Raw genomic sequence first — 12,026 nt, 5'->3', positions numbered from 1 at the left:
ATGTCTTGCAGACAGTTATGAAATGTATCCAATGGTGAGCAGTCTAAATATCGAGTTTTAAATTTCGACCTACAAGTATATCGAGTTGTAAATATCGTAGGTAAAGAATATCGAAGTCAAGAATATCGATGGACAGCATATCGACCCCAAGGTAAGTATTATCGAAGTTAATAATATCGAAGTCATTAATATAGATGTAAGTAATATCGTAATCAAAAATTTCGATGTCAAGAATATCGATATTTTATTAGTGTAATGTATTTTAATATGTATTTTATTTGTATGTTAAAGATTATTGTAATGTATTTTAATACATTTAAAAATAAATGTTTAGAGATGAATAATTATTTAAAATATAATTTAGCGTTTTAGTATCAGAGCGGGTTGTGGGTTTATAGGGGAATAGGGTGGGAAGTAATTTAATTATAATTAATTAATTAATATGTATTGTTTAATTGGTATTTATGATTAATTAATTGTTAATTAATTACTAATTGTTAATTAAATATATTAATTGATTATTAATTGTTAATTAATTATTAATTGTAAATTAATTTTATTAATCGGTTAATTATATAAGTTATAATTAGTTTAATATTAATATTTATTTATTGGTATTGTTAATTAATTAATTGTTAATTACTAATTAATTGGTGATTTAATTTTATTAAGTGATTAATTGATGATTACATTAATTATGTGAATTTTTATGTGTAGTGGGTTGTGGGTTTATAGGGGAATAGGGTGGGATGTAATTAAATTCAAATAATTACTGATAATTTTTATTTATTTGTAAATTAATAATAATTAATTGTTAATTAATTATTAATTGGTAATTAATTGTTATTAGTACATTAAATATAGTAAATATAAATAATTTATTATTTCATGTTATTTGTTGTTATTGCTAATTAATGTATTGTTAATTAATAATTAATTTGTGAATAATTGTAATTTGGTAGTTAATATGTATAAATGTGTAAATAATAAGTATATTGATTATAAAGAATGTATTATTAATTGTAAATAATAGATAAACTGATATTTAAATGTATTGTGTATTTTGTATGTGTATTGTGTTGTGTGTTATGTAATTTAAAGTTATTTATATAAACATTTAATTTAAATAATTGGTATTTAATAATACATATTTTGTAAATTAATTATTAATATGCTAATTTTTTTATAACTAATTATTTAATTGGTTATTATGTTTATAGAATCCCTATGCTATCCAGTGCTTTCTCAACTGTTTTACTATCTGGAGTTGGAATAGTAATTTTTAACTAAGGGTGGGCGTAGTTTGCGAAGTAGCACTTCGCGAAGCTACGCAAAGTGAAGTTCGCACTACGCGAGCTACGCGTAGCACTTCGCGAACTGCGAAGTAACATGTTCGCACTGTGCAAGATGTTGTTTTCAATGATTGCACAGTGCGGACAAGCAACCGGCACTGTGCAATCATTGAAAATGGCATCTTGCACAGTGCGAGCTGTAGTTTTCTGCTGCTCGAGTAGATTTTTACTCGAGCTGCAGCTTTCTCATCGCGAGCGGTCGCGAGCATACGCTACCCCTCGCAATGAGAAACCTGACCTTCTCGCGTTGGAAATCTCGCCGGGAGGTTTATTTTCCATGCTCGCGATCGCGAACAAGGAAAAAGTCTCGCCAGGATGTCATTTTGCTTGCTCGCGGTCGCCAACTTGACGTTGAGGACCGCGAGCAAGCAAAAAATGACCGCAGCACTACGCAACACTATGCTACGCGTGTTCGCACTGTGCTACGTGCAGTTCGCGTAGTGCGAAGTAGCGCGAACTTCGCAAACTACGCGAGCGTAGCGTAGTGCTTCGCCCAGGCCTATTTTTAACCCTACGCTATCCAGCGCTTTCCCTACTGTTTCACTTACTGGAGTGGGAATAGTAATTTGTACCCCTACGCTATCCAGCGTTTTCACTACTGTTGCACTCTCTGGAGTGGGAATAGTAATTTTTACCCCTACGCTATCCAACGCTTTCCCTTCTGTTGGACTCACTGGAGTGGGAATAGTAATTTTTACTCCTACGCTATCCAATGTTTTCCCTACTATTGCACTCTCTGGAGTTGGAATAGTAATTTTTTTCCCTACGCTATCCAACACTTTCCCTACTGTTGCACTCTCTGGAGTGGGAATAGTAATTTTTACCCTTACGCTATCCAACGCTTTCCCTACTATTGCACTCTCTGGAGTTGGAATAGTAATTTTTACCCCTACGCTATCCAACGCTTTCCCTACTGTTGCACTCTTTGGAGTTGGAATAGTAATTTTTACCCCTACGCTATCCAGCGCTTTCCCTACTGTTTCACTTACTGGAGTGGGAATAGTAATTTGTACCCCTACGCTATCCAACGCTTTCCCTACAGTTGCACTCTCTGGAGTTGGAATAGTAATTTTTACCCCTACGCTATCCAGCGCTTTTCCTACTGTTGCACTCTCTGGAGTTGGAATAGTAATTTTTACCCCTACGCTATCCAGCGCTTTCCCTACTGTTTCACTTACTGGAGTGGGAATAGTAATTTTTACCCCTACGCTATCCAGCGCTTTCCCTACTGTTTCACTTACTGGAGTGGGAATAGTAATTTGTACCCCCACGCTATCCAGCGTTTTCACTACTGTTGCACTCTCTGGAGTGGGAATAGTAATTTTTACCCCTACGCTATCCAACGCTTTCCCTACTGTTGGACTCACTGGAGTGGGAATAGTCATTTTTACTCCTACGCTACCCAACATTTTCCCTACTATTGCACTCTCTGGAGTTGGAATAGTAATTCTTTTCCCTACGCTATCCAACACTTTCCCTACTGTTGCACTCTCTGGAGTGGGAATAGTAATTTTTACCCTTACGCTATCCAACGCTTTCCCTACTATTGCACTCTCTGGAGTTGGAATAGTAATTTTTACCCCTACGCTATCCAACGCTTTCCCTACTCTTGCACTCTTTGGAGTTGGAATAGTAATTTTTACCCCTACGCTATCCAGCGCTTTCCCTACTGTTTCACTTACTGGAGTGGGAATAGTAATTTGTACCCCTACGCTATCCAACGCTTTCCCTACTGTTGCACTCTCTGGAGTTGGAATAGTAATTTTACCCCTATGCTATCCAGCGCTTTTCCTAGTGTTGCACTCTCTGGAGTTGGAATAGTAATTTTTACCCCTACGCTATCCAGCGCTTTCCCTACTGTTTCACTTACTGGAGTGGGAATAGTAATTTGTACCCCTACGCTATCCAGCGTTTTCACTGCTGTTGCACTCTCTGGTGTGGGAATAGTAATTTTTACCCCTATGCTATGCAATGTTTTCCCTACTGTTGCACTCATTGGAGTGGGAATAGTAATTTTTGCTTCTAAGCTATCCAGCTTTTTCACTACTGTTGCACTCTCTGGAGTGGGAATAATAATTTTTACCCCTACGCTATCCAACGCTTTCCCTAATGTTGGACTCACTGGAGTGGGAATAGTAATTTTTACCACTATGCTATCCAGTGGTTTCCCTACTGTTGCATTCTCTGTAGTTGGAATAGTAATTTTTTTCTCTACGCTATCCAACACTTTCCCTACTGTTGCACTCTCTGGAATGGGAATAGTAACTTTTACCCTTATGTTATCCAACGCTTTCCCTACTATTGCACTCTCTGGAGTTGGAATAGTAATTTTTACCCCTACACTATCCAACGCATTCTCTACTGTTGCACTCTTTGGAGTTGGAATAGTAGTTTTTACCCCTACGCTATCCAACGTTTTCCCTACTGTTGCACTCTCTGGAGTGGGAATAGTAATTTTTACCTTTACGCTATCCAACGCTTTCCCTACTATTGCACTCTCTGGAGTTGGAATAGTAATTTTAACCCTACGCTATCCAACGCTTTCCCTACTGTTGCACTCTTTGGAGTTGGAATAGTAATTTTTACCCCTACGGTATCCAACATTTTCCTTACTGTTGTTTTTGTTGGAGTTGGACTAGTAGTTTTATTGTGTCTGATATTTCATATGTTTTGTATTATTTTTGCTATTGTAATATATCATTAATAATACAAATTATTCACATTAAAAATATTGATTATTATTTGCTATATGTAATTATTAAATATTTATTAATGTTATTATTTTATGTGTATAGATGTATTGGTAATTTTTAAAAACATTTAATAATTTATACGTTACAGAAATTATTATTAAAATTAATTATTAAGTACGTATATATATTATATATTATATGTATATGTTTAATTAAAGTTTTATTAAATTATATATATTAATTATACATTTTAAATATTATACAATATATTTAATTATGTTTATTTAATTTCTAAGTATAATTTGGTTTATTGTACATATATTTTTAAAGTAAAAGAAAAACAATATTTTTAATAACGATATTTTTGACATCGATATTTAATTTTCGATATTTTTGTACTTACCATGTTGTAGATAGGATGTCGATATTCTTGACATCGATATTTTTGTTGCGATATATTTGTAGGTCGATTTTCTGTCTGTCGAAATTATGTCATACAACCGTATCCAATGAGAGTGCCTGGTGGCCTTCAAGAGACAAAATCAGTTGGGTGTCATCAGCGTAGTTCACAAGACTAATATTATGTGATTTGATGACAGCAACCAGAGGCCTCATATAGATGTTGAATAAGATAGGGCTGATAGCAGACCCTAGTGGCACGCCATGCTGGACATTCATGAACTGTGATTGGTATGGGGGAAGAGCAACCGCCTGTTCCCTACCCGAGAGGTAAGAGTGAAACCACTCCAGTGCTAACCCTCCCACACCTGCTCCAGTGAGCCTGGCCAGAGGTACCTCATAATTGACAGTATCAAATGCGGCGGACAGGTCCAACAGAATCAAAATGGTTGATTGTCCCCTGTCCGCCCGCATTCGAAGATTGTCCAATACAGTCACTAAGGCAGTTTCTGTCCCATGCCCTGGCCGAAAGCCAAATTGCATATCCTCCAGTTTCCCGTTAGCTTCAAGAAACTGGGAGAGTGCTCCACTGACCAGTCGCTCTGTAATCTTCACTGGATAGGGCAGCAGTGAGATAGGCCTGTAGTTCTTAGGACAGGCTGGGTCTAATGAAGCTTTTTTCAAGAGAGGTGAAATTATCGCTTTTTTCCAGCAAGCTGGCACCATTCCACTCTCTAGAGATTGCTTTCAGATCAGCCTGAGCACTGGGAAGGGCTCTATTCCTAAGATTTTCCATATTTTGTGGGGAAGCGGATCCAGCGGAGATCCTGAGGAAACACTGAGGGCTAATTTAGTAAAGTCCTCCTCCGAAGGTATTTAAAAGTGGTCAAGGCTACCAGAGGTGTCTGTCATAACCTGCTCTTGTTTCTGGAGTCTTAAATATCTCTTAGAATTCCCATTCTTATCCTCCAATGTGGGTATACTGCCCGGTTGTAATCTCTTAATGACTTTGCCTATTTTTTCCTCAAAAAACACGGCTAAACCATCACAGAGATCTTGTGTAGGGGGGTCTCCTTTTTTGTGCAGGCAGGATTAGTAATATCATTCACTATTTTAAAAATGCTCTTAGTGCTATTAGAGGATTTCAGGATAGAATCCGCAAACTATTCAGCTTTTGCCGCAGTTATTTCTTTTTTATATCTGGTTATTGTATCCTTCCAGCCATTTTCTATCTTCATCTCTATATGCTCTTCTCTATTTTCATTCTGCTTGTTTATTTTTATTTTTCAGAAGTCTCAGGTTGTCAGTATACCACGGAGCAGAGGGTCTACCCCTTTTTAAAATATTTTTTAGGGGTGCTAACTGGTCAAGCCTCGCAATTATTTGATTGCAGAAATAGTTTGCCTGCCTCAAAGGTTCTATTCATAAAAACTTCTGCCAATAGAATTGCCTTTCCTGCGAGTCTTCTCCAGTCCCTGCCTCTAAGATCTTTATTTTCCACAGGGGTAGCTATTCTCAATCACGGGCTAATAATCCCGAATTGCACTAAATGGTGGTCAGACCAGTCTACTGGCAAAATTGTCCCCATCTTAATTAGTTCATTATTTGCAAAAATTAGGTCCAATACATGCCCCCCCTCTATGCGTGGGCTCTGTGACCCACTGCATCAGATTCAAGTTTTCACATGTCTGAAGGAGGTTATTACATCATGAATCTAGTCTCCCGTTAAGCCATAGATTGAAATCTCCTAACATTAGGAGTGTTGAGTGAGATAGCGCCATATTGCTAAGGACGTCTGCCAGTTCACCCTGCTGTTGAAGACTGGCTACTCCAGCTGGTCTATAACAGATTATGCCAGTCATTACATGTCCCTTAGGGTCCTGTAATGCAAATCCCAGTAGTTCGGAGCCTCTCACCTCATCAATATCCACCGAGATAAAGTCCCATTTGTCATTAAAAATAATACCGACCCCTCCTCCTTTCCCAATCAGCCTAGGTTTGTGTATTGCCTTGTAGCCCGATGGGCAACTTAGCCCCAAACTCCAGGTCTAACCCTGGTTTTGCCCATGTCTCAGTCATAAAAAGGACATCCAAATTATAGGTATCTAAAAGTAGTTGGACCTCCACCCCATGTTTATGCAGGGATCTAACATTAAGCAGGCCACACACGAGCTTGTTCTCTTCTTTCAGTTTAACTGCCTCCTGGAAGAGGTAACCTCCTTCATCCTCAATCCAGACTCACCAATGTCACGCAGCTCCCGATTTGTGTAATGCTAGCCCCTTTGCCCTTTGTGTAGAATGTCAAAATGGGCAGAATGGCTGGCGCTGTGCGTGGTCGGAGTGCGGACGGGCGCAGACGAACTTGCCTTTGGTGCGCCTTCGGTGCGCCGTCAGCACGGTCGGGCCTGGGTGTGTTTAAATGCCCCGGGAGTAGGGAAAGACTAGAGCACTGACCCAAGGCACCGCGGGCTCACTCTAACAGGCAAACACCTCAGGGTCTAGTGCTAACAGAGTATGTTGCAAGACTAAAATCAGGACAATGGGAAAATTACATAAACAATTTTAAAATTAACAGCTTTTTAAAAAACAGTGTAGAAATAAAGGTTTAGAAAATGAAGTAAGCAGCTAGCAGTAGTAAACACCTTCCACCCCCCACACTTGTGTTTGAACAAAGAATCACGCGTCACAATCTTTTAGGATTGGATTGTGCAAGGTAAGGCGCATTCCCATTTACAGGCTCATTTCAGGCATAAAATTAGCACAACAGACCAAATCATATATTTTTTAGCCATCAAGTGGAGGACTGTAGATCTGTAAAATGGGAGGTTATTTGTGGCCTTCATTGATCTTGAATCTGCGTTTGAGCTTGTTTCAAGGTCGATACTATGGGAAACCATGCCTAGGATAGGGGTCCCAAGAAGCCTGTTGACCCTAATCCAGGCTCTATACATAGACAATTTGCCAGGGTCAGGTGGAAACCTGCAGGAGAACTAACAGATGAAATACCAATTCTGAAAGGTGTGCGCCAAGGATGGGAACTGGCCCCCACGCTCTACCTCTTATACATCAATGAGTGCTTACCTACCTTTTTAACTGTGAGAATGATTCCTCTATGATCAAAGATACAAATACACAATGTTTATTATTGGCTGCCAACACCCTAATATTGTTTAAATGTCTCTGGGGCTTATCCATATTGCTTGAAAAGTTTTCCCTATACTGTAGGGACCACGGGTTATAAATCCATAACAAAGTAGATGGTGTTTGGAGATCGCAAGGGCAAAATAAGAAGAACTATATTGTTAGATGGGGAAGCCCTTGAGAGGGTCTCTGAGTTTGATTGTCTGGGTGTTTATTTGGAAGACTCACATACATGGCAAACTCAGTTGAGGAAGAGCACTCTGTCCCTTAAACAGTCTGCAGGGTCTATCATAGGTTTTGTGAATAGCTGGCCTTCTTTTCCCATTTCTCCTCCTTAGGAAAACTATATAAGGCAAGCTTGTGGGGTGACCCTTTACGGAGCAGATATCTGGGGCCACTGTAACTTGGAGAGGCTGGAAATTACAGAGAACAGTTTCCTCAAATCACTGCTAAAAATTCCCCCTAGCACTCCCACACTCTCGATTCGTATGGATCTAAATCTGAGACCCATTTCTGGAGCTTACATCTGTGCCATTGTGATTTTCTCTCTATGCTTACGTATCTGCAAGATGCATTTCAGGGATACAGTACTCATCAAATATTATGCAGCCAATATTGGATCCTCCGACATTGTGGCACCATAAGAACATAAAGGGCACTGGCTAAAGTTGAACACATTATAAATAGCCCTGGGTGTAGTTCATGAAGTAGCGCTACGCGTAGCTACGCAAAGTGCAGTTCGCACTACGCGAGCTACGCGTAGCACTTCGCGAACTGCGTAGTACCCTGTTCGCACTGTGCAACATGCCGTTTTCAATAATTGCACAGTGCGGACAAGCATCCGGCACTGTGCAATCATTGAAAACGGCATCTTGCACAGAGCGAGCTGTAGTTTTCTGCCGCTCGAATAGATTTTTACCCGAGCGGCAGCTTTCTCAACGTGGACTGGTAGTTTCTCATCGCGAACGGTCGCGAACATACGCGACCACTCGCAATGAGAAACCTGACCTCCCCGTGTTGAGAATCTCGCCTGGAGTCTATTTACCACGCTCGCGATCAGCAACTTGATGTTGCTGATCGCGAACGAGGAAAAAGTCTCGCCGGGATGTCATTTTGCTTGCTCGCGGTCACCAACTTGACGTTGAGGACCGCGAGCAAGAAAAAAATGACCGCTGCCCTATGCTACACGTGTTTGCACTGCGCTACGTGCAATTTGCGTAGTGTGAAGTAGCGCAAACTACGCGAGCGTAGCATAGTGCTTTGCCCAGGCTTAATTATAAACAGCCTTAACTGGCAACATAGATTTTCTCTATTTTAAACTTAGTATACTTTGGTTTCACAAAAAATATATATGGTGGGCTACAGGGTGCCAATACATGCTCAGTGGGGTTGACTGTGCCCCGGTGAAATCGTCATGTAAAATATTCTTACTAGGTCAAGCCTAGTCAGTGCGCAAGCGCTGTCTACAAGACCTGATGTATGTACAATATGAGCTTTAACCAAGCCCACTAATTGCCATTGGTTCTTTGTAATGGCAATCAGAAATGCTGCCTTCTTATTGGTGCATTTTCCCTCCTTTGGACACTTTGTTCCCTCCCAGGCAATTTCATTCATTGTTCAATTTGGTTGTCCATTACAACATGTTTACCTGAGATGGCCCCTCCTCTGTGTTCCTCCACAGGTTCTATTTTAATAACCTAGCGTGACTGGCACTGTGCTCTAGAGTCTTTATTTTCTTCACGTCATGCTGGGTGTTGGTTAATTTTGCTTCATTGACTCTGCTTAGAAAACCAAAGGGGGTTCTGGCTCGTATGGCAGCAAGGCCAAACCAATTATAATGAAAGAACAAAAAACAAGCCAATGCTGCGTGTAAATTTGCCTACAATTCCCGTGGCCTGAATAAAACAAGGGCACTGACAACCAATTGTTTCGTTGGATTTAATCCTGTGAAAAATCTTTTTAGTTCACGTTTAGAAACATTTTTAACTGAAACAGTACATATTCATTACAAAAAACATAAAAAACTTGACTTGAAAATGACAATATTGAAAACACTTAGACACCACTGTGTTCATTCATACACTCACCCATGAGGCCAACATTCATACTACTCATACTACTCATGCACCCACAATAATATACAACATACGACAGAAATTTTCAATTAATAATCTTTACACAAAGGCCATCAAACCACTACTGTACATAATGATGAAGCTTAATGCTGTTTTTTTGCAAGATTGGCCGTAGAAAAAACAAGGTCTACGCGTTTCGAATCCCTTAGTTGGCAGGGATTCTCATCAGGACCGACACTAGACTGCAAACAAAGCAGAGAAACAAGATTTACTAAGCTGGCCCACTTTGTAAGTGAAAAACCGCATGGTCAAAAAGGGAATCTTACCTTAGTCTAAGGAACGGAGAACTCAGCCCAAACCCTAAAGAAAGGGAAAGCCGACAAGGTTACCTATTTCTGTGGAGTCTAATCTAGATCGCCACCTTACATCCTTTTTAGTGATATACACACCCATACGACATAGAGACGACATAAACACGTAGTCTGGTTATTATTAGAGAGGCTTACGGGTGTGTAGCAATAGCTGAAGTTGAAAAACACAAAAGGAAATATGTCAAACCGAATATTACCAAGGCTCAAAAAGAAGCATTACTCGACCTAAAAAGCGACCCTTCAATAATAATAAAACAAGCTGATAAGGGGGGATCCATCGTTGTATGGGCAACCGAACGATACACCACCGAAGTAAATAGACAACTTTCTAACCAATTCTGCTACAGGAGGATAACAAAAGATCCTACATGTGAATTACAGAATAAACTTTTTCACATACTACAACAAGGCTTTGATCAAGGCTTTTTGGGTAAAAAAGAATTTGAGTACCTAAAAAACATCTATCCACGCACCCCGGTCTTTTATGTACTCCCTAAAGTACACAAAGATCAACACCATCCACCTGGGAGACCAATTGTCTCCGGGTGCGAGTCACTAACAGAACCCATTTCAAAATTTGTGGACTTTTTCTTGAAACCTTTCATGCCAGAAGTAAAATCTTATCTGAAGGATACCACCGATTTCTTAATTAAACTGGAAACAATGGATTTCGAAGAAGACTCACAATTTTTAGTGACATTAGATGTTACATCATTGTACACGGAGATCCCGCAAGATGAAGGACTAGCAGTGATTAAAACATTCTTAGACAGCAGACCCAAACCTGAAAAAATCCCGACAGAGTTCATCATGGAGCTAGCCACGTTTGCTTTAAAGAACAACTATTTTTGCTTCAAAGAGGACTTTTATTTTCAAATCAAAGGCGTGGCGATGGGCTGTCCCTTCGCCCCTGAGCTAGCGGTCCTCTATATGTCCAAATATGAGGATAAATTTGTCCATAATAACAATCCATTTGCCGATTGTATCAGTAGCTGGGTCCGATACATCGACGATGTTTTCATGGTATGGTCAGGTGATGAGCAAAAGCTACAATCCTTTGTCAATTGGCTCAACAACAGGACTCCGGATATTAAATTCAGTATGAACTGTTCCAAAACCAAAATGCCTTTCCTGGACGTTGAGGTTTACCCTACTAATGGACGTCTAATGACGACATTATACAAGAAAGAAACTGACCGAAATCGAGCGCTACATTATTCCAGCAACCACCCACGTAGTCTAAGAGAGAACTTGCCCTATGGGCAATTCCTGCGAATCCGCAGGAATTGCTCATTCAAAGACGAATATTTTTTTCATGCAGAGAAGCTTAAGGCGAACCTTCTGGCTAGAGGCTACCCGAAATAACTTTTGAAAAGAGCCATAAAAAGAGCATGGTGGACACCACGAGAAACATTACTGGAAAGACGTGAAAAATCACAAACGGAGAGAATGGTTTGTGTCTCGACATTCAATCCAACATCAAATTGGTTTAAGAAAATTATTAATCAAAATTGGCATCTGATCAAGAACCTGGACAATACATTCAATGAGAGCCCGCTATTTGCATTTAGGAAAGACAAAAACATTGCCAACCATGTAGTGCGAGCCGCACTACCTAAGACTAAAAGCACCGACATAAGAAACATGTTGTGCTTACCGCCAATAAAAGGACATCACAGATGCGGAACATGTATATGCTGCGACTCAACCATTGAAGGAAATCTATTTGCCCACAATGGGATCTATTGGAAACATGAGAGTTTCTCCAATTGTAAATCTAAGTTCGTAGTCTATGGCATCAGCTGCCCATGCAATAAACTTTATATTGGCAAGACTAACCAGGAGATAAGGTTCCGAATCCAGCAACATAAATCTCGGATTCGCAAAAATGTTCCAAATGCACCGCTAGTGAATCATTGGGTGCTGCAAAAACATACTGAAATGGATTTCAAATGGTCAGTGATATCAAGAGTTGAACAAGACCAGAGAGGTGGA

The sequence above is a fragment of the Triturus cristatus genome, chromosome 4_2, assembly GCF_964204655.1.
Source record: "Triturus cristatus chromosome 4_2, aTriCri1.1, whole genome shotgun sequence".
Taxonomy (NCBI): Eukaryota; Metazoa; Chordata; class Amphibia; order Caudata; family Salamandridae; genus Triturus; species Triturus cristatus.
The sequence above is the reverse complement of the archived record's forward strand: the minus strand, read 5'-3'. Positions refer to the sequence as shown.